This window comes from Grus americana, chromosome 2 (assembly GCF_028858705.1).
Source record: "Grus americana isolate bGruAme1 chromosome 2, bGruAme1.mat, whole genome shotgun sequence".
In the NCBI taxonomy this organism is placed as follows: domain Eukaryota; kingdom Metazoa; phylum Chordata; class Aves; order Gruiformes; family Gruidae; genus Grus; species Grus americana.
The window spans coordinates 94,628,386-94,648,182 of record NC_072853.1 but is presented as its reverse complement, the minus strand read 5'-3'; the positions used below and the strand labels follow the sequence as shown (position 1 = coordinate 94,648,182).

The window sequence follows — 19,797 nt, the reverse complement described above, 5'->3', positions numbered from 1 at the left end:
TGGAGGCAGTAACGTGAGGCAGAGTACGCACCTCCTGTACTCAAATGAGGTGTTTTCTTGCATTAGCGATTTCAGCGCATTGGCACCAAAGTGCTGCCTTTTAAACACACTCGTGCTGTGTCCCCCGTGCTCCGTGCCAGTCCGAACCTTCTCTGAGCGTAAAAGTGCTTGGAGCTGGGTTGCAGGGTCAGGCCTCTCTCCGCAGTGCTTTCGCCTTACTTCCTTTATCTCACAAAGCAGCAAGAAGCACATGCTGCGGCAACGTAATCATTTAATCCAGGCTGGTGAAACCTGTTCTCCAGATGAACAACTGACAGATCATTTGCTCCGTAGCTCTGCATATGAATGCAATGTTTGTTGGGGCGGCTGGATGTCAGTGCCAGCTTTCCACTCTTGTTTCCAGCAAAGCCAAACAGCAGCCTGACCGTGAATCTGCTTCCAGCTCCTTCCTCCGCTCCCCGCAACACGCTGGCTGCAGCTGCGTGCATGAGTCCCGGGGCTCTCCCTCCTCGGCCGCTCGCTGCTGTTGCAGATGCGGTAGGTGAGCAGATACCTGCCAGGCGAAAGCAGCCCTTGGAGGAGCGCGGCAGGCTTGTGGAGCTCGGGATGGGAACGTGTTTGCCTGGGGAGGCAGGTGATACCTGAAAGGGTGCAGCCAAAACTAACAAAGGTGTGTTCACAGATAGATACGGTTTGATCTTTAGCCCCTGATACAAACCTTACTTTGACTGGGGAGGCTGCTCTGCCAAGCCCGTTCGTGAGGGCGTAAAAGCCTGGCAGGCTGCTGGGGATGGATGTGCCAGCCAGGCGTTGGAGGGGAGGCATCTGCTGTGGTCCCTCTTGCAACTGCTGCGAGTTACAAGGGGCAGGAGAGAGGTGCATCCCCTGTTTTAGGTCTTGGAAGTATTTGCATCTGAGCACCAGATGTGAGGGGCCGGTACATGTGTCCAGAGGCAGTCGTTTGTTGCACGTTGTGCAAATGCGTGCGCTCACGTAGGTTTTCTGAGTGCTTAGCGCTGAAAATCTGTCTTCTCCCAAGCGCCAGAGTTACTCCTGGTGGGCAACATGTCCTGCTCTGCTGTGGGAGGCTGCTAGCCCTCGTCTGCAGCTTCTCTGGTTTCAGCTTCCGTCTCTCTTCCAGATTTTGTAATGTGAGTAGCCTGGGCTGCTGAGGAGCAGCTGACAATCTCATGGCCCAGCGATGGCACGGTGGCGGCACGCTACCGGGGAGAGGACTCTGGTGTGCTCCTGGTGGCAGCCACTGCTCTGGCAGACAGCGTTAGAAACCTTCCAGGTGAATACACAATGGTTTTTCTGCCGTCTTCTTTCTTTTTGGCTTAAGGAACAAGCCCAGACATTGGGCTGAGGCTCTTCTAGGGCCAGTTTATGCCCCTTGAACTGCTCGATCTGCTTGCATTGTCTCTGAGGATGGAGGGCAGAAAGAAGTTGTTTGTGTTCAGATTGCAATCCAGATTTCTTTAAAATGCCTTTTTCAAGAAGGGCACATGTTAAATATTTTCAGGGCCAGTGCTGTGGGGCTGGCTCAGCCTCCAGAAATGCTTTCCAAAGCTTGTTGTCCAGAATGGTGTGCTCTAAAATGCATTGCATCCCCCGGCGCTAGCTGGCCCAGCCTCCTACCGTGGCTGTACAACAGGGTCCTTCTTTCAGCTCAGCTGATGGTGGTCTTGTGCAGGTGGCTGCAGAAGACCCCCTTGCAAGAGGAGCTCTCCTTCCAAGCTTGGTTAGCTTGGCATCTTCTGAAGGCAAGGAGCAAGGGCAAGGCACCTTCTGTGTGAGGCAAGGAGCTTTGAGGCCTCTTGCTCCAACTTCATGGTAGCCCTGTCTGCCTGCTGTTTTGGTCTGTCTCCCATCAATAGCTTTAGCTGGTGTAGATGTTTTTTTAATGGACGTGCTTTATTGCTCACAGATGATATCAGATTAACAAGTCTGGACAGGTGAAGTAAGCTGGTCAAGTGGCAGCAGGCAGGAGAACAAGCACCCTTCTCTCAGCCCTCGTGGCTTTGCCAGTGTGGCTGTCCTGGAGCAATCACCTCTGTGGATGAATTCAGTGTTCAGTTCAGGGTTTGACCCATCAGCTGGGACTCTAAAACCTGTTCCTGCTGCCATCATACTTACTACTGGTTTTACTGTTTTCAGCTGAAGCTTAGTAAAGGCATTGGAAACCCTCAGTGATTGATTTGAATGGACTTAGGATCCATATTTTTTTATGATCCGAAGATCCATATTAGAATCTGCATTTGTTGCACATTGCAGAGTTCAGCTACTTTTTCTTTCTTGCTCCCTCTTACGCGCCTCTGGTGCCTGGCTCCATGCTAGACGAAAGCCCGTGGGGCGTTCGGGAGCGCAGGTCTGGGCTGCGTATCACCCTGTCGCCAGGACCGAGCTGGGAGAGGTCAGTACATGTGCACAGCTCAGGGCAAGGTGTGCTCGGGGGGATGGGAAGTTTAAAAGGATCACTGGTATTTTATCTGCAGTTTAGCACAGCTCAGGTTTGTCAGCAACACACCACGGTCCTGAAATTTCAAGCCCGAGGTGGAGCTGAGAAGGAAATCCTAGAGGTCCTGGGTCTCTAGGGCTTTGGACACAGCTTCTCCCCCTTCCTAAAAGCAGAGAGATGTTGAAGTGTGATGTTTGCATTGGTTATGTGAAGCCCATTCAGACCTATTCACCCCTCTGCCTTTGCATCATATTTTGGGCAAGCATTAACTAATAAGAAAGTGAGTAAATGTTGCTTGAAGTTTTTTTTCTTGCTATCCCCCATGTCCCACCCCCAAGCTCCCCATGGCAGGTGCTAAAGAGGCAGAAGTCGGCACTCCTGCGGAGTGAGATTAGCAGTGCACAAAATGATCTCTCTCCTCCTCCTTGTGCACCTCAGAGCCCGGAAACTCCCCCGTCTCGCCAGCCTTGCAGCCCAGCTGTCCCAAACCCCCAGCAGCAGGGATGGATTGCAGCAGGCTGCTCGCTGTGCTGCAGCCCGGGCGATGGAGAACGTAATGGGAAGGGTTTCTTGGTACAAGTGTGAGCATGAATCCTCTGAAGAAATATTAAGTCTAGTTGCAGTGGAAAGAAAAGAAAAATAAAGCAAGCGCACACACATAGACACACAGAGGACCTCAGCCTCGTGTAATGCTGGAGGGTTTGGTTGTGTTTCAGTTTTCTCTTAGCTGCTGGTCCTTGGACTCCTCCCGACACGGCTCCACCGCTGGAGCAACAGCTGGAGTGCTGAGGTGCACCGTGGTGCTGCCAGCTCTCCTCACTGCAGATCAGCCCTTGCGCTGTGATACTTGGGGATTTCCTTGAAGCTCTCGCGCCTCTCTGCCAGAGTGCTGAGATCGCCTGCGAATCTTGGCTTTCAAATTAAGAAGAAAAAGGGGGGGAGGGGAAGCTAATTAAGGAAAAAAGGTTTCTAGCACTCATGATTGTGTAGGGAAACTTAAAAATGAGAAATGAGTGTGGCTTATAGTAAAATAATAATCAAAAGTGTATTCTACCTTTTTGCCTCAAGAAGGGCTGCGTGATTTGTTTGGATGATGGTGGGGAGAAAACAGAGCCCCGCTCAGTGCCGCAGCCCTGTTGCTGCTGCAGAAGAGCAAGCAGTTAAAACTTCTTTTGCCACTTTGGATGCTAACTCGTGACAGATGGTGGCTTTAGCTGTGGTGAGTGACATGGTTGGTGCTTCCTACTCCTTAGCTATGGTGAATGACGTGGTTGGTGGCTCCTACTCCTGGCTGCTCCCTTTTGCCGAAGTTTACTGCAGTGGTGGTGGTGATGGCCCAGCAAAGGGGTACGATAGTCCATCACAGATTAATTCCTAAGCCTTAGGATGTTTGCTAAGTGAGGTGCTAGTCCAGTCTGTGGAAATCTTGGTCTTGAATTATTATTTCTTCTAAATGTTAGACCCTGCCTGCAAAGATGAAGTTTTTCCTGGCCTCACTTTTCAGTACTGCTGCTATTCTTTCCATCCTCTGTCTTCATTGCTTCCACTGTGGGTACAGAGACGTGAGCTTTCAATACCTGCAAGTTTCCATCCTGTTTGGTAGCAGTGCTCTGCACAAAAGGGACCATGAGAAGTTGGAGATGCTACAGGTAAGCGTCCAAGAAGTAATCCTCGCTTCCTCAGTGAGGCAGTGTGTTTTGCATGGTTAGCGCGGCGGAAACAGGACTCATGACTGACAGAGCAAAAAATCAGCGATTACTATTTGGCAGGAGATACTTAAACTTTGTCAAGCTAGGCAAGTATCTCCATTGTGGTCTCTGACTCACAATTCAAATATGCTGGGAACATTTGAGGGGGCTGGGTCAGTTCTTTAAGCAGTGGGAAAAACAAGGCTTTAATACATCACGGCGTAGCTTTGGGTCTGTGCTCTACTGTTCTGCTTTTCTTTGAGGAAACTGGTGTGGCTGGCGGTGGGGAGAGGGAGGTGTTGTAAAACCACACACACACGTGATTTTGATCCCTCCTAACAGTGTTTCAGACTCATTTGACTACAGTGGCTGAGCTGAACCACTTCTGACTTACCCTCCTTCAGGTGAAACGTGGATGAGGCTGTGGTGGCTGGTGACAGCTCGGTCTCCAGCTCTGCCGCAGCAGCCTGGCCGAGGTACGCAATGCTGAGTGGCTCACGGAGGGGCTCGCTGGCCCCTTCCAGCGACTCCGTACCCCTCTGTGGACACGACGGTGTCACAAACTGGCCGGTTAAACCAGGTTTGCAGCTCTGGTGTGTCATTATGGTGGCAAACAGCAGCCGGCCTGTTCTGGTGAATCAGGCTGTGAGGGTACGAAGGCTTGCCGGCAGCTCTGCAATCCTCGTTCCTTGCGCCGCTGCAGATAAAACCGTGCAGCCGCCCGGGGAGGGGGGATGCATTTACACCCTTACCAAAGGTGCTTTCTGCTGATACGGTGCGTTCCTGCACACAGCGGGGAAGGCAGATATGGCCAGACATCTTCTCCCAGGTCCTCCTGCACGGATGAGAGCGGCTGCGGGCGGTGGGGTCGCTCCCCCGTGCTCCTCCGGCTGGGGGCAACCACGCGCTCGGGGACAACCACCCGCTCAGGGACAACCACCCGCTCAGGGACGTTTCCTGGCAAATGCGAGTGGAAAGCGGGGAGATGCTTTCAGCCTGTGGCTTTGCACCTTCTGCTCCTGGGAGGGGCTGGAGGGAAAACCGGGAAACGATGCTGGAGGAGTATGGCCAAAAATGAGCAAGACCAGGCAAGGAGCGGCCATATGGCAGATGAGCTGTTGGCCCTGTAATTAAGCCAAGTGCTAGGGATGCGAGAGGCTCACTCGGCTCTGCTCGGTTCAGGGCCTGGCTTCCTGTGTGTTCCTCCCCACCATGTTTTTGACCAGAAATTCCATTTTTGACCTGAAAAATCTTCCAGATGAAAATTTAATTACAAAAGTGATGTATTCCCACAAGAAACTTTAGTGTCAGCAAATAAGCTTTTTTTTTTTTTGATTAAAATCTGTTTTATTCACACACGAAAAACTGGCTCCCATTGATTCCATGCTAGAGCATTACCCTGGTAAAATCTCCAGTGTTTTGTTTAATAAAAAATTACTATGATTTGCAACTAGCATCATTATGCATACAAGTCACAGGGAATTAATGAGGTCCTCCCATACTGATGTAGTTTGTCGGCGAGTTATTAAATCATGACCTTATGCTATGCCTGTGATTTATAAAAGGTTACTGGCGGCGGCGAAGTGGGATGAATGACATGCGGGAGTGTTAACTCAGAAAACAAGATTTTGTTTCCTTTTGTGCAAGGGATCTCCTGCTTTCCACACAGCAAAGGTGCAAGCGTTTTCTTCCAGCTGATGCGATTTGTAACACGGACTTTGTAAATATTTTCCATACGCAAAGGTCTTCGCTTGCAGTTGTTATTAGTTCCATATTTACTTGGGATCTTCGCATGCGGAGAATGGCTTTTGGCTTGTGAAGAGGAACTTCTCTGAGGCTGGACCGTTTCCCCTCGCACAACGAGTCTCTTCAGGATTGTGTGTAACGCACAGAAAGCCTGCTAGGGGCAAGGTGCTTTTCTGCGTAACAGAAAACTTTGCAAGCTCCTTAATAAAGGCCAAATAAAATAAAGCTTAGACAGTCGACATGTTTGAAAAGATATACTGTTCTGGGAAAGAAGCAGAGATGGGATGTGTATTTATGTGAACAAAAGAAGTCTAAACTGTAAACTACAATATATCTGTTAGCTCATTAATGCGTCTGATGCTGACTAATTCCAGGGGTGTTCCTGCTGCCCGGCAGCAAAAGTGCAAATAAGTGGACAGCTGTGATTTAGTGCCAAATATTTAAACACATCATGACAATTCAGGCCACCCACACTCTTAAGTAAATACAACTTCTGGAGAGTCATTTCAGACTGGACCAAAGTGCGGAGCAGCCACTTTCATGTGTATCTAGGCCAAATGGTCTTCAAGTATTTGGAGCCAAACTTTGCCCTCTGTTACACCCTGGGAGCCCCCACTCACTCCACGGAGTTTGCAGTACGTAGCTGAGGGCAGAGCTGACTCGATGCTAATCTGACTTTTTCTAGCTCAGTAAGTACAATTTTGCATGTAAATGTGAATGTGGAACAGATCTGGACTCGATTAGCTCCTGAATCCTTGACAAAAAGCCATAATTGTTTATCCAGATGATTTTTCTTTGTGTCTCTTATTTTCTCTACACTTGAAAACCAAGGTTTTAATGGGCTTGTAAAATAAATACATGAGTGTAGATTACAGTGGTATAAAAGGTGTGAGGAAAGCCCTTCCCTTCTCCTCAGCAGGAGTAAATACTTGCTTGGTGCACGCTTAAGCTGCACTCTCCAGAGCCTTGGGCAGGGGTGGCTGTGGATCCGACGGTAGGAGGGAGGGTATTTCCAAGACAACGCTTAGCCTGGGGCTCCCAGTACAGATGTGAAGGGCTTGTGATATAGATCTTTTTTTCCTGGTAGGTAGTGAAATCTGTATTAGCGGCAATATCTGGGGGAGATGGTTGTTGGGGGAGGGACAAACCAAGGGAATATGAAAAAATATTGTATTTATCAGGGTAATCTAGTCTAGGAGCACAAGTACTAAAACATTTTAATCACAGTCATATGGTTATGTGTCACTGCAGGGCAGAATTAAGGCTGTTTGTATGCCTTGGTTGCACATTGCCACACTTCAACAAGTTTGAATTTATTTTAAGCATAACTTTAACTCTGAATGCCCTGGGTTTGCAATGCCTGATCTGGAAAAAAGTGCAACCCCTCTATATTGTACTTTAAAATTAGGCTTTCCACTTCAGCTCCATTTCTGTTGGCTCGGCAATAGCATGGGCTGTCATTTCCTGCCCTGCTGGGTTTGCTGTTGAACTGGAGAAGGCGGTATATCCGAATAAAGTAATACGGCAGGAAAAGCGAGGATGGGGGATGGATGGCACACACACCCCGAGCACTTCCAGGGCTGCTGTGTGCTCAGCCCGGTTAGTGCTTTAACTGCCCACGCCTGGCTGTCGGCTCCGTGACTGTGGGGAATAGCCTTCACGCACAGATGCTTTTGTTGGGGTTAGCAGGAACCCACACGGGATCGGAGGCTGAAATTCAGTTTCATGCTGTGGAGGAGATGCTGTGATGCCAGCTCCCAGTAAGGCCACTGGAGTTGGTGGGATGATGCTCAGCTCAGGCGGGGGCGGGGGGTGGTACCTGCAAGCCTGGCTCGCAGCCCTGGGGCTACGTGCTGTAGCTCTCCGTGAGCCCAAGATGGAGAGGCTCCACCTGGCCCGGCTGGGCACAGTGGGCCAAGCGGCGTGCCCAGGGATGGGGCGCTTGCCTCCCCGCAGAGGAAATTGCCTCCTGCCTCTTGTGATGGGGAGGGCTGGTGGCTCAGGGAGCTCTGGGGACAGAGTCAGCGCCCCGGCTGTTTTTTAACATGAGTTTCTTCGGACAAGGCTCCTTCTTGATAGGAGGGAAACGGCATCATCCCTGGAGCTGCTCTGCCTCTGCCTTGGCTTCTGCCTGCAGCCATCGCCTCCTCCCCCCGAGTCCTGAGCCCCATCCTGCTGGGCTTCTTGCTGCACATCCAGAGACACGGTGCATATGTCCTCTCCCATGTGCGTTTCCTCGCTCTCTCCCTCATTTCCCTCCCCACCCACCCATGCCCTACCCCCTGACTAAAGCAAAATTGCCCTTTTTTTTTTCTTTTTTTTTTTTTTTTGGCAGCTGGCCTTCCCAGGGGCCCAGGCTAACAGAAGTCTGAGCCCTGACTCTGCCTGCGCCTTGGCCAGAGCAGAGCAGCTCCTCACCGACAGATAACGTTGCCTTAAAGGAGAAGAGATTTTTTATTTCCCCATCTCTTTCCCCATGGCGCTCACCCATTTGTTTCCCAGCTCCCGCAAGGAGGGGGATGCTCGTGCCGGGGACCCGCTGCCACCCAGTCACCTACTGGGAGTTTCCCTCTTCCCCGCAGGCTTGTTCCTGGCGGTGGAGTTTGTCTCCGAGCCAAGCCTCCTGTTGACTTTAAGCGAGCTTTGGATAAGGCCTTTCCAGGACTTGCAGCTTTCCTCCAGCTCTGTCCTCGCACGCCAAGTGATGAGGCTTCCAGGGCTTCTCCCGTGGGACGGCTCCAATGCGTGCGTCTCACTGTCAGGAAGCTTTTCCTGCCACTCGGCCTAATTTTTCCCCTTTTCAAATGTCATCCCGGCACTCCTACTTGCTGTGCGCTTTCTGCGCTTCTTGCTCCCTGCGAGCCGGCTGATGCTTTTCCCTCTCCGCTGCCTGGGCTCTTCTGGTGCTTGCTGGCTGTCACCCGTTTTTCTCGCGCCCGCCTCGGCTTAGCCAGTCTGGGCACATTATCTTACAGCTCATTTCCCTTTACAAATCAAACTGCCCATCCATTTTTTCTTTTTCTTTTTTTTATTTTCTCCTTTTCACTCCTCCCCGTGACACGGGAGTGATTTTTTTGGGTGTCTGCCCCACTGTGTGGAACATTTTTCTCTCCCGTTCGAGCTGACAAGGTTTTTAGTGCAAAATGCTGACATTTATTTGTTGCTGAAGGCAGCCAGCTCTCTGGGTAACAAATGGGAGGGGTAAATGCACAACCACCTTCAAGATGGAGGTCCTGGGAGCAGCCCAGGTGGGCACCCCTCAGCCGGTGCCGCTTTTGTGCAGATTCTCTGATGTCAAATACAGGCTGAGCTCCCGCTGTCGCTCTCCCCTGTTTGTCCTTCTTCCCGTGGATTTCATGGATCTGAGGCTGCTAGGTCCCTGCTGAGTTCGGTCTGCCTGGGCAACGGCCTCAAGTTCAGGGGGGGACTGGGAGGGAAGAGGAGCAGGCTCTACCCTGTGCTGGGCACACATGAAATGGCTGTGTGTGCCTCATTTCTTTATCCAGCCAGGCTGAACGTGCTTCCTTCTGAGGAATAAAGCAGCACCAGAATGGAAAAAAGTAAATGACAGTTTGCTTTCCCTCCCATGTCCAACTCCTTTGCTACCGCATGGATGTGGGTTTTGTTGGGGAGCCGGACCCGGGGCGAAAGGCTGAGCTGCCCTCTGGCTTGCACTGCCACTGCATTTTGCGTTCTTGCTTTGCCGTAGCCAGAAATCGAAGGTTTCGCCATGCAAAGTGGCAAACGCAACCATGGAGGTTGCCATGACAGCTCCGAGGAGAAACTGGGTCAGCCCTGCAGCCTGTGGAGGGGACCAGCCGTGGCTGCCTGCTGCTCGCCCGTAAGCCCGCAGGAGCAAACACATCCCAGCACTTGTTATTGAGTTGACTGCATTGGTTCTTTACTTCCTGGGAGGAAACAAAAGAGTTGTTAACTTGGTTACCATTTTAAACTTAGTGTGGCTAAAATGGTTGGTTGTAACCACTGCCACGGCAACAGATATATATATATATATATATATATATATATATATATATATATATTTGAACGTGCAATGAGAGCAACTTTTCTTGCCCATAAGTAACTCTTCAGAGGAGATGATGTTGAGAAAGTAGAATTAGGAATGAAATACTGAGAGGACTGGAGATACCAGAGCAGCAGAGTTGAATACCGGATCATTTCAAAGTTAAAAAGAAACTCAAGGATGGATGCTGAGGCTGAGAAGGTGCTTTGGCCAGTGAATTTCCTTAAATAATAGTGGCCTCCGTGGGCTTAAGACCAGGTGTAGAAATGCACCATTGTTTTGACATCAAAATAGGCTTTTCAAAAGACAAAATTGGGTGTTCATTGAATAATGACCCCTTTGGAGAATGTGGTCATAAGCATTTCAGGTGATCATGGTTGAGAGCTGTGGACGAGCTATAATTTTTCCAGCCATTTACCCTCCTCACGCTCTGTATTTTCCCCTCCAGGGTATTGTACTGATCTGTTGATTCCCGCTTTTCTCCTCCTACTTGACACTTTCTGGACAGATGACGCCAATGTCTGGGATCTGGGTACCCTCCCTGGAGAACAAGAGGGATGGGTGAGGTACATCCACCAGCGCCTGCAGTGGAAGCCGAAGTCACTGCTGTTCCTGTCCTTTGGCATCACCCATAACGCTGTCGTCTGGTCTCTGTGCAAGGGAAGGACAGACACTGGTGGCCTACCTCCTTGCGGGTAATGCATTATCAGCAGTTTCATAACAAAAGAGCTTTAGGCTTAACTCCAGCTCTACTTTTGTGTTGATATCACTGACGGGTAATAGTGTGACCTGTTTAACAGTGCGACTGTTCAATATGTGGTTATTACCATGTAAAAGACATGACATACATTTGTAGATACTGGGAGATCTTTTTGAAAATTGCATGTGTGAGATATAAATGAATGCATTGAACCACATTTTGTACACACACACAGATAAATAACCATGGATCTAGTTGTAAGCTCTGCTCCATAAAAGTGGTGTTGATTTTAAAGATTTAGCTTCTGCCTTCTGCAGCCTCTCTCCTGTCACAGAGGCAAGGAGCACCAGAAGGTTTGCCACGAAGGGTACCAGCACCTTGGCACTTTGCACTGCATGGCTGGAGGGTCACTGAGCCTGGTGTCACCTGGCCAGGAGCAGAGTTGCTCCTCTCCTGCTAACGACCTTGTGGTAGTGACCACCACGTGAGCACCACCACCATACAAGCAGTAGTTATTTGGGATCAAACTGAGCCCTGGCTGAATTGGCTGGCAGAGATGCTGGGGTGGGCATGGGGTCTCAGCGTGGGGATGGAGCCCCTCCGAGGCATCAAAACATGCAAATCCTTCCTGCCGGCCTCCTCCCTGCCTGGTTTTCCTTTCTGTCTTGGACATCATCTCATCTCCGAGTTCATCTGGAAGCATTTCTTTCCAATGTTTCTAGAATCCCAGAAGGGAGCTTAATCGCTTCAGCATCCTCCTCATGCAAAGCATACCTGGGGTGCTGGATGGCTGAATAACCTCTCATGCACTGAGAGCCATTAGCATTTGAATTAGTGACATGAGGATAACAGGCGATTATCCCATTTAACAGCTGTTGAGTGCTGTTAAAGGGACACCACCGAGAAGAAGGAACAAAAATGTAGTGGATTTTTCCGTTTTAGTAAAGGCTTCCCGGCCTCGTATGAATACTGACCTCCTCTCGTTTTTGAAAAGTGGTGCAGTTTCCACAGGGACATCTTATAATCTTTAAACCTCTTCTCCGTAGAGAGCTGGAAACCTAAGTGTGGCCAGCACATGTGAGAAAGTGGAACTGTCCCCAAACAGAAAGGGAAGTGGTCCTGGGTATTTGGGAGCCAGGCTAAGCCAAGCATGAAGGGAAGCAGTCATAAGAAAGCTGCAAAAAGAAGCAAAAGTTAAAGCATCCCTTCTGCTCTGGAATGCTTCGGCCATAAGGGATGCGCGTGGGATGTGCCTGACTGCCATCCGCCTCGGTGGAAATGCAGCCGTTTCAAGGGGCAGGATGAACCAAGCACCAGTTAGAGCCCCTAGAGCAATATAAAGGATGAAGAAAATCCTCCCCCTGAAGATTTGGCTAGATGCAGAGAAGTGTATTTTGAAAGTGTGCAGTCTATCATACTCTATCGCATAAGAAAACCTTGTGTACGCAGGGCATTTTTTCAAAAGAAGACTTAAATGAGCAGTAATTATTACAGTTATTAGCATAGGTGATGCTGCAATACAGATAAATCTCTGTCATGGTCCATGACTCCATTTCTCTTGACAGTGTGTTAAGCAGAAGACAAAATACTGGCCCTCGCTATCACAAGGAAGCGTTGTCTGGACTCCTGCATCAAAGGTGTTAAAACATAACCCTCCCTGTCTCCCAGTTGGAGTCTCAAACATGAATCATTTTGAGGCCCTGCCTTTTACTCTAAGCCGAACAAACTGAGGATGTTGCACTTTCACAAGGACTCATCCTACGCCAGCTCCCACCAGGGTGCTGATGGCCAGCCTCCCAGCCTTTCCGAAGGCCTGATCGCTCATTCAGGTGTGGTCCCGATGCCCAACCCCCTTTCCGAAAGCTGGCTCATACTGGGTGCCAGTCTGAGATGTTTGTGGAAAGCTGGCTTCCACTTCCCCCCAGACAGCAGCATCTCACAGAAAACAGAAATAAATCCCCCAGGCTTTTGTCTTCAGTGGAGAGTGAAGGGGCACAGAAACATGGCCAAAGTGAACTGGCTTTTTCACACCCACGTGACGCCTTTAGGAGGGCAGAAGTGCTGTGCAGGATCGAGGCAGTAGCAAGCAGCCTGTTTTGGGCAGCACTGAGTACCCATGGCTTTGGGGCCAAGGAAAAACGCTTCACGTTAGACAATTAAGGGTTAAGTTGCCTGGAGGGGGACCTTCTTCCTAACCATCATTCAGTGACTAGTGTCCTGTTGTGAAACCTGCGGGCTCAATATCCTTCCCAAAGTTAACTGGCAAAGCTACCCCGCAGCTGCGTGCCAGGCTCTGCGCTGAGCCCTAAGCCCATGGCACGTGGCACGAGGTGTGCCTTGGGTCAGGTTAACCCTGCAGAATATTAACAGAAATATTTCTCTAGCCTTTTCTGTGCTGTTCTGGCCTTCTCTAGGCTTGAGGGTGTTAAGCCTTCTCTAATGAGCCAGAGGAGCCTATGGAGTAAAGAATTTTTCCACAAGTCTTTTCCATCTCTTTCAATACCATTTTTGTCATCTCCCTCTATAATCTCTTCTTTCTCTATCAATAAACATCCTCGGAGGTGGGTGCAGTGGCAACACCCAGGCACAGGTGAGGGCACCCGGCTTGTGTCGAGGGCTGATTCTCAACAGATCGCAGCGAGGGAGCTGCTCTGCTGCCAGCGAAACCCTGACCCAGAATCAGGTCGTCTATGAATGATTTAGCGCCGGGTGCCCCACGATGATGCGGTATGTGACGGGGGAGAAGTGGCGCTGCATCTGTCCACCCCTCTGGTCCCGACCATGAGCAGCACTCCATACCGGGCCCGCCCCATGCATTTACAATGTTAAATAACATCCTTCCTATTATTTCCTCCCTAATTATTTTTACCCTCTGTAATGACCACTTATGGTCTAACTAATGTAAGCGTTATTTCCATACAAAGTAGCGGTAGCAAAAAAGATGAAGATACTTGTTTTTAACGTTACTTGTTTCTAAGCAGACATTTTTCATACCAGTCTTACCACTTATCTGACCATTAAATCTGCAAATACACACAAACGGTATTTTCTGTGTTGTTACATGTACCTAGAAGCAGATGGTGAGCCAGTACCAAAGCTCACATTTTTACACCTTTATGCAACATCTTGGGAGCCAGATTAAATTTCTGCCTGGGCTGGGGTTTCACATGGACCTCTGCCCTACAGACAGGACTGAGCACACATCGGACGCAGCCGCTGCTGAGATGTTGTCGCCCCTCGCCTCCAGCTGCTGAGGGTGCGGAGGACCAGGGGGAGGAGTTGGCAAGCGCCTCACAACTGCTGCCAAACCCAACCGCGTTATTTCAGGGCATTTTTCTTCACACAGTATTAATAAAGGAATGTTGACAACACTGCCTCCACCTCTCTGTCTCCCCCGGCCCCAAGTAATATTTCCAAAGAGCCATGCCAAGGGTTTGAGCCATCGCCGTGCGTGTTGCTGGTGTCTCAGTCACCTGGGTGTCCTCCTGCTTTTTCCATACTAGGTGGCCCGGTTCAGCCGATATTGCAGCATCTCCACGCACTGCGTGTGGGCTGTACAGGGAGGCAGACGCAGGGAGCTGGGGGTGCTGCAGGATGGAGACCAGGTCAGAGGGCTTCCTTTGCTCACCAATGTGGGAAAAGGAGTGGGAAGCACATCTCGCTGCTCTGGGGCGTGAGCCGAGCCTGTAGAAAGACTCCTCATGACGTTAAACCATCTGAAGGGCCGTTGTTAATCACTGTAAGGAGATCAGGCATGTCTGTCCTGTAACCAGTGCTAGCAGCAGGCTGTGTGGGACTCAGGTGATGCTGAGGACAGCAGGAGCTGCTTTGACTCATCCACATGCAGCTCAGGAAGGAGACGGCAATGGCAGGAGGGCTTCCCAAGCCTGGGCATGAACCACAGCCTGTTTGATAGATGCTGAAGCCTGCTTGCCACCGCCACACAGGAGCAGTGCCTAATCCTGTGGGCATCCCTGCTGTGCTGTAGGCACTGGCAGGGCGAGAGCCCAGGCCAGCCTGCAGGCTGTGTTGCTGACCCTTGTGGTTTGTCCCTGCAGGCTTGCCCGCCACTCCTGGACACAGCATTTTCTTGCTGGCTCTACGTGCATCCCCTGCTCAAAGCCTGTGGAGTTAAATATCAAAGATGGGTGTTGCCAGCAAAAGTGAAACCCACCTGTGGAGTTTCCTTGGGAGATTCCTCCCTGCTGACGAATTCAGGAGTGAAGCAGCACTGAAACATACTCATGTTTCCTTGGGCAACACCCAGGCCCAGGGAAAATCTCCCAGGAGATCGCCCTCAAACACACACACATGCAGCTCCCATCCCAAAGCTTTGTATTATAGACTCATAGAATGGTGAATAAGTGAAGGTCTCATAGCGAAGAATTTCTTCCTAACATCTAATCTAAATCTCACCTCCTTCAGCTTAAGGCCATTACCCCTTGTCCTATCACTCCATGCCCTTGTAAACAGTCCCTCTCCAGCTTTCCTGTAGGCCCCTTTTAGGTACTGGAAGGCTGATATAAGGTTGCTCTGGAGCCTTCTCCTCTCCAGGCTGAACAATCCCAACTCTCTCAGCCTGTCCTCATAGGAGAGGTGCTCCAGCCCTCTGATCAGCTTCATGGCCCTCCTCTGGACTTGCTCCAACAGGTAGCTCTGCCCTTACGCTTGACATCCAAGAGCAGAGGATTATTAGGCATAAAGGATTCATTCACTGAAATTTGACCTGCACAGTGTGGATGTCTTCTTCTGGCATCATTACCATAGGTGCCCTTTTCAGAGAGTAGATGTACAATGTATCTGACATCTGCTTTGGGATGAGATCAATTGCGCCTTCAATACATCTGTTTCTTGAGTGGATCTGACATCTTTGTAAGGCCAGATGAATTCCTTCACCTCACAAAGCCACCTTTCTCATCTCCACAGCCTTCATTGCCATTCGTCCCCTGCAACACCCATGCTCATTTTCATCATCTTTCCTTTCCTCACTTTGTTTTCGGCGGCCTCAGCTATGGCTCACTCCTTCCCATTCATGTGGTCCTTCTTTCTCCTGCACAGTGCCTCACAGTGTCATTCTCTCCTCTCCACTCCTTGAAGCCTGTGCTCTTCCATGATGCTGTGTCTTTCTGCTTGTTTTTCTCTGGCATAATGTATCGCAATTCCCAATCTTCCTACGCACAGATCCTCACAGTCTCTCCTCCCCACATCCTCTCTTAATCCCTGTGTGTTACCCTGGACAATGGCTTGATGCCTCTGTGCTGAACTTGGTCCTTTGGGAAACACCTGTGCTAGTTTCCCTAAGCTCTGCCAGCAGCCAAGTGCTGGTAGACAGATCTTCATGGGCAGAAGAAGGAGCTTTATTGGAAAGATCCTTAGCTGACGTAACTTGCCATTTTAGAGGGGAAAACGGGCCTTGGGATGCACAGTTCTAGCACTCTGCAGTTAACACTCCTCCCCGGAATTCACGTTCCCCACCGTGGCCAAGGCCAGGCACAGGAGTACCCATTGCACGTCCCCTGTGTCTTCGACCAAGCACAGGACTCCTCAGGGCCCTTTCTCCAGCAGCTGCTGAGTGCAGGGATCCCTTTATAACCTTATATCCATCACAGAGAGGTGGCACAGAGGGTAGGTAAAGTGCAACTCTGCTCTGAAACCCTGGAGCATGATGCACAGCAGTGAGCTTAGGTGGGAAGCTCAGCAAGTTTGGGGCCTGTTCTCCCATTACTTGTTGAACTTGTTCAGCTGGGGGTGGACTTTCTTTTAAAATAGCCCCCGGTCCCCAGTGCCCCAATGAGCCCTTTCTCTTCTGTTGCTTCAGACCCAGTGATGGGAACTGCTGGGGAGAGAATGACTTCAGGCCACAGGCTGTTTTCCCTTGTGGCTGAGTAGATGCTGTGTTTATTACCTCTTTCCCTGAGAAAACACAATTCTCCAGGGTGACCGCACTCTGACGCTGTCCCACTGTTATAACAACGGCTGACAGATACTCTTTCAGCTCTTGGGCAGTATTCAGGCCATTTTAGTAGTGAGATACAACAGAGAAAGGAGCTATACAGGTCAAGGAGAGCTTCCTGGGGAAGACGGCAGTGTTTGGAAAGAGGGTGTTTCCCTAGGCACCACCTCAGAGACATCTGTCATTTATTTCGGATTTAATCAGGGTACCACTGACAGCACTGATGCAGACAAAGTCTCAGCATGGTAAGTTCAAAAAAACACGTATCTTCACATAGGGCACTCAAGTTTGAGCGCATGGACATCTGTTGGTTTACCTCCAGACCAGAAGGAGCAGTGCCTATTATTTCTTCCCGCCATGGGAGACATCACGAAGGTCTGCAAACAGCCTTTGCATAGCCAGAACATGCAGTGAGTACGCTCTGGGCGTTGGTCCTGTGGCTCTCAGCTTGGGGATGCCAGCACGGTGGTGTTTCTGGAAGCGTGGCTTCATGTTGCACTGATCTACATCTGCCCTGGTCTCAAACACCCACAGGCATCTGCAGCAGAGGGGATCTACCCCTCCGGCGCAGGCATCAGCCGGACAGCAGCGTGCCTTTGACCGAGGGGAAAGGAACGCAGCATCTCCTGGTGAGTGAGAAAGCTTGGGTGGTTTGCACATAGGAAGCTCCTTTAAATGTGTTTCCTCCCACTGCCTGGCCTTTTGTTTTTCCGCCATGCTTGATGCTGGCGTTGGAAAGCTGAACTCCCCAAAAGTGAACTTCCTCTCCTACTATAAACTGACCCTCGGGGGTTGCTATAGTGACTGCAGAGCGGCTGGCGAGCTGTGTAAACACTCTCTCCCGCTTCCCATCACACTGCGCCCGAGAGAGAGAGGCCGAGCCACGGGATGTGCACGGCAACCTGGATTATGCAGGCAGTTGTGAAATGCAAACCCAACAATTTCTCTGCTTCCTTCCCGCTTTCCCCGCGGGCAGACAAACGCAGCAGGCTGGTAGCAGGCATGAACACGCCCGTCTCTGACGAATTCGGGCACACGGCACCGCACCGCAGAAACCAAACCCAGACACTCACCTGGGGAGCTTGAGCAAGATGTGGAAATGTATGGTGCAACTGGATCCTCTGCAACATCTGATTCCTGTGGCCTCACCTCAAGAGTTAATTGAGCGTCCAGCTGTGCGGGGGGGAGCAGTTTGGTACACATACACTCACAGGTCCTTCCATCTAATTAATTCAAACAATCAACCGAGTGTGAAATCCATCGATTTCTGGGTCTTCTGTTGCTCACTTTGATGTCAGCTCTTCCTCTTTTGTTTTCTTCTTCTATTTTTTTTAAATGCATTTCATTAAAGTCTATAGCTGACTCTCTGAGTCACTTTCCAAATGCTGATGCTTGTGCTTGACTGTATCCATGCCCGTAAAACCAAGTCAGGTATTTCACCAGGGGTAGCCTGGGCAACAACACAGTGAAGCACCCAGGGAGGTGTTTCCCAATCCATTGGGGTATGCGTCCCCTAGGGCCACTGCAGATGTTCTTCCAAAATGGCAGGTACTGCTTAGCCAGGGATTTTGTGAGAGGCGAGCGAAACCACCCTGCCAGGAGGAGGTAATCGGCTCTGCTCCTGCCATCTCTGATTTCCAGCACCACCAGACCTTAAGACTAATGGAGTCATCAACCCCATCTCATTAATGAGGCCTCCCCTTCCCCACTCCCCCCTGCAGTGTGTGCTGCCCTACCCTTGCCCACGGCACTGCCTGGCGGTGGCTCGCCTGGAGCCCGCTCCCTCTCCCCACGCCTGCAGCCAGGTCTGGTGTAGGCAGGCAGAAGGGCCCTGGCCCCAAACCACTGCGCTGAGATGCATCTTGCTGGGTTCATTCGGCGGCGTGAGCAAAATCTTCAAGAAATAAGGTTGCTGGTCACCACAACAGAAATGTGACTGCTCCAAAAAGCACGAAGCACATATTGTTTCAAAGTTTTGTAAAATGATGCCCCCGCTCCGTGCCATCAGGAGGGCCCATTCGGAAGTGTCAGGCATCCTGCAAAACACCCGCCTATGCCAACTGCCAATACACGCTTTCGCTTTACTATTAAGGGCCTTCCTGGCATGAGGGTGGATGGACTTACTTCATCCCATCTTTATCTGCCTGGGCGTCACTGACCAAGCTGATCGATAGGTACCTTTGATGTGACACCTGGCTACACAGTCACAAGCTGTCTGTGGGTTCCTTGAATTTCCTTCCTTTCTGCCACGTCTGAGAACATACGCAACCTCTTTTGGCAAAGATGCTGGCAGAGGTGGGAGAGAAGGAAGTTTCTGGGAGAGCGCTTGTCTGTAATCCTAAACGTGTTCCTGTAATCCCAGCCTGTGACTCAGAGCTGGGGGGATGCAGAGGATTGATCTGGCCTGCTCATCCACCGCAGCCAGTCATTACATCCCAAAGAGAAAAGGAGCCTTAAAGCCTCACTCTGATCGCTGTGAATGATGGCAACGGGACGTGTTGTTCAAAGTACACTAAATTAAAAGTAACTGTGTTATGCAATACATTACAATACCCGGTCCCTATAGTGTCTCACTTAACAGATGGCAGGAGCTGAGTCTGATTAAACAGGGTTTTCTGAATCACTCGCAGACACAACTTGAGAGGCAGGCAGAGGCAGAAAGTGACACACAGCTCGAAGCGCCTTCTAGATCTTGGGGAGTTTGCACTTCTCCGTTCATGCTGTGCCTGCCTCGATACGACATTAGAAAATAAATTAGCTGAATTAGTCAGTGGGAGTGCATGGTCTTTCCTGCTCCTGTCAAAGGAGCTGCTGGACTCTCCGTTGCTGGCTCTGAGAACATCCCAGCGTTGAGCAGCACTGTGAGCCCGCCTGCGCTTGATGTGGACAACATGGTGAAACCAGTAACGTGATAACGACACCAATGCTCCCGTTTTCCCTGGAATTAACATCACAGGAATGAACGGCCTGCAAATCCCATATTCACGTAGGAGCTTGGAAAGTGTGAAGTGGGCCACATGCGTTTGTCAGTAGCTGGAGGGGAGACAGCAGCGTGGAGGGTTGGGGTAAGGGAGGCAGGAGGAAGGAGAACAGGCAAAGCAGATCTGCTTTGGCAACTCTGGGAGCTCAAAGATCACTGGTCAGGCAAGTTTATCGGTTGTCTCCATATGAATCTAAAGCCAGCTTGGCCCTGACAAGGGATGGGACAGCCTCAAATGATGTGGCATC

The 19,797-nt window shown here is 50.4% G+C and overlaps 1 long non-coding RNA gene across 1 annotated transcript; it reads left to right on the top strand.

The window, feature by feature from the left end:
• Positions 1-346: 346 nt before the first annotated feature.
• On the top strand, positions 347-17,860 carry LOC129203587 (uncharacterized). The gene is made up of 6 exons (XR_008576082.1): positions 347-670; positions 1,142-1,294; positions 3,919-4,107; positions 10,425-10,611; positions 16,847-16,979; positions 17,104-17,860. It is a non-coding gene; the product is annotated as an uncharacterized LOC129203587 (long non-coding RNA).
• The last annotated feature ends 1,937 nt before the right edge of the window (positions 17,861-19,797 follow it).